This window comes from Nestor notabilis, unplaced genomic scaffold, assembly GCF_000696875.1.
Source record: "Nestor notabilis isolate BGI_N333 unplaced genomic scaffold, ASM69687v1 scaffold7973, whole genome shotgun sequence".
In the NCBI taxonomy this organism is placed as follows: Eukaryota; Metazoa; Chordata; class Aves; order Psittaciformes; family Psittacidae; genus Nestor; species Nestor notabilis.
Window position 1 is genome coordinate 1 of NW_009922783.1, and position 3,747 is coordinate 3,747.

The window sequence follows — 3,747 nt, forward strand, 5'->3', positions numbered from 1 at the left end:
TGAGTGCCTGGCGCTGGGCGGCGGGGCCGGGCGTCGAAACGGGGCGTCCCTCGGGGGCTGTGTAGGGAGTAACTTCGTTTGTTTGTATGTTTCTTTCTTTCTGTCTTTCTGCGCGGAGGCTTAGCCTGGTAGGTGGAAGTGAAGGGAGGTTTGCAGGGATTTGGTCACCTGTGCTCTCGCTGGCAGCCTCCCGGAAAGATGAGTCTTCCTGCCATGTAGCCGGGTTTTCCCGGCTCCGGGTGCTTCCTTGGGAACCAAAACAGTCCCCGCCTCCACAGCCGCGCACAGGCCTTAAACCTGCGTTCGCTGTCACTCCTGAAACATAAATGAAGTTCAGTGCCCAGCTGACCTGAATTCCTTCCCGGTTCAGTAGTTAAACTAATTAATCCCATGAAGGGATTTCTGCATCTTTTTAAGCAATTGTTGCAGACTTTTTATTTTTATTATTATTATTTGGGTTTGCTATAGTTAAAAGGAAATAATACATTACACTGCTCTTAAAATTAGCTAAGCATTAGTACAGTACTTGGAAACTCAGCTTCTCAGTGTATGACATGTTGACAGCAAATTGGTAAATATAATCACACCCTAACAAGCAGGTTGACTGCTACTTGACAAGGAATTTTGAATTTGAAACTTTTTTAGTTGAGTCACTAAAAAGGGGAGTGAAGAAGGAATTGCTTTTGAACTGCTGTTTCTGTTTTCCCATATGTTTGTTTATAGGCATAAGCTGAGGCCTTACTCCTGAGTTAGCAGATTCTTTACTAGATTCTTTGCAAATAGAGAATTTTAGTGTAATGAAACTTATTCAAGAAAAGTTAAAGAAAATAATGTTCTGAATTTGCAAGTAAGTAGCTTAACACAGAAAATTTTTGCTAAGACTCAGCAAAATATATAATGCTGTGATAGCTGTTTTTTTGTGGTAACTGATGACTTAGAGGGTCACTGTGGCAGGAATACTGAGATAATGACTACTATTCTTCTTTGGTTTACTCTCTGTACTAATGTTTTCGGTTAGCTTAAAGTCTACTTGTACTAAATGTATGCGCTGTGTTTTCAGTATATGTGTGTCTATCTTGCATAAAGCATAAATGGCTGTTCATCCCAAAGTGTAAGAATTCCACAGAAACATCATATAGTCCCTTGCTGACACTGGTGTTCCTTTTCTCCAAAACAAATCCTATGGGTAGGTTTGCCTTTGCCTGAGGCAGGAATAACCCATACTGTCTTCCCCAGCAAGTTCTTTATGTGCACCACAGGAGATTTGTCCCCCTCTACAGTACACAGAAGTTCTGACTGGGCCGGGCCAGGTGGCTTTTGGTAAATGTATATCCCAGTGTTTGAAAGTCCCACCACCCATTGCTCTCAGTGTAGTTTTTAACATCCCATTGTACCGTTCGATTTTCCCAGAGGCTGGTGCATGGCAGGGGATGTGACAGACCCACTCAATGCCATGCTCTTTAGCCCAAGTGTCTATAAGGTTGTTTCGGAAATGAGTCCCGTTGTCTGACTCAGTTCTCTCTGGGATGCCGTGTCGCCACAAGACTTGTTTCTCAAGGCCCAGGATAGTGTTCTGGGCAGTGGCGTGGGGCACAGCGTATGTTTCCAGCCATCCGGTGGTTGCTTCCACCATGGTAAGCACATAGCGCTTGCCCTGGCGAGTCGCTGGGAGTGTGATATAGTCAACCTGCCAGGCCTCCCCATACTTGTACTTCAGCCATCGTCCTCCATACCAGAGAGGCTTTAACCGCTTGGCTTGCTTAGTTGCGGCACACGTTTTGCGTTTGTGGATAACCTGTGTGATAGTGTCCATGGTCAAGTCCACCCCTCAGTCGCAGGCCCATCTATACACTTTGCATCTCTGCCTTGCTTGCATGAGGTGTCATGGGCCCATCAGGCTATATCAAATATACCCTTATGTTGCCAATCTATATCTACCTAATCCACTTCAATCTTAGCAGCTTTATCTACTAGTTGGTTGTTCTGGTATTCCTCAGTGGCCCGACTCTTGACAACATGAGCATCTACGTGGTGTACCTTCATCACCAGGTTCTGCACACAGGCAGCAATATCTCACCACAATACAGCAGCCCAGATGGGTTTACTTCTGAGCTGTGAATTGTTTTGCTTCCATTGCTGCAACCACCCCACAGGGCATTTGCCACCATCCATGAGTCAGTATAGAGATAAAGTGCTGGCCATTTTTCTCGTTCAGCAATGTCCAAGGCCAGCTGGACGGCTTTCACCTCTGCAAACTGACTCAATTCACCCTCTCCTTCAGCAGTGTCCGCAACATGTCGCAGGGGACTCCACACAGCTGCCGTCCATCTCCGATGCTTTCCCACAATACAGCAGGACCCATCAGTGAACAAGGCATATTGCTGTTCACTCTCTGGCAGTTCATTAAATGGTGGGGCCTCTTCAGCACGCATCACCTCCTCTTCTGGTGACATCCCAAAGTCTTTGCCCTCTGGCCAGTCCATGATGACTTCTAAAATTCCTGGACGACTGGGATTTCCTATTCGAGCTCGTTGAGTAATTAGTGCAGCCCACTTACTCCATGTAGCATCGGTCGCATGAGGCGTAGAAGAGACCCTGCCTTTGAACATCCAGCCCAGCACAGGCAACCGGGGTGCCAGGAGAAGCTGTGCTTCAGTGCCAATCACTTCTGAAGCAGCTCGAACCCCTTCATAGGCTGCCAGTATCTCCTTTTCAGTGGGAGTGTAGCTGGCCTCGGATCCTCTGTATCCCCGACTCCAAAAGCCAAGGGGTGTCTCACTGTCTGGGAGTTTGTTGTACAGTGGGGCCTCCTCAGCACATCGCCTCCTCAGCACATCACCTCCTCCTCTGGTGACATTCCAAAGTCTTTGCTCTCTGACTAGTCCATGATGACTTCTAGAATTCCTGGACAACTGGGATTTCCTGTTCGAGCTCATTGTGTAATTAGTGCAGCCCACTTACTCCATGTAGCATCGGTCACATGATGCGTAGAGGCGACCCTCCCTTTGAACATCCAGCCCAGCACAGGCAACCGGGGTGCCAGGAGAAGCTGTGCTTCAGTGCCAATCACTTCTGAAGCAGCTCGAACCCCTTCATAGGCTGCCAGTATCTCCTTTTCAGTGGGAGTGTAGCTGGCCTCGGATCCTCTGTATCCCCGACTCCAAAAGCCAAGGGGTCGACCTCGAGTCTCCCCTGGAGCTTTCTGCCAGAGGCTCCAGGTAGGACCATTCTCCCCAGCTGCGGTGTAGAGCACATTTTTCACATCTGGCCCAGTCCGCACTGGTCCAAGGGCTACTGCATGAACTATTTCTCATTTAATTTGTTCAGACGCTTGTTGTTTCTCAAGGCCCCATTTGAAATCATTCTGCTGGGTCACGTGGTAGAGAGGGCTTACAATCAGACTGTAATTTGGGATGCACATTCTCCAGAACACAATTCTCCTAAGAAAGCTTGTGTTTCTTTCTTATTCATTGGTGGAGACATTGTTGCTATCTTGTTGATCACATCTGCAGGGATCTGATGATGTCCATCTTGCCATTTTGTTCCTAAAAACTCAGTATCTTTTGCAGGTCCCTTCTTGACCTTACTCTGTTTTATGTCAAAACACATTCAGAAAGATTCGGATTTTCTTCCCTTTGTCAAAAATTTCTTCTACTGTACTGCCCCACACGATAATGTCATCAATGTATTGCAGGTGTTCTGGAGCTTGCCCCTGTTCCAGTGCAGTCTGGATCAATCCATGGCAGA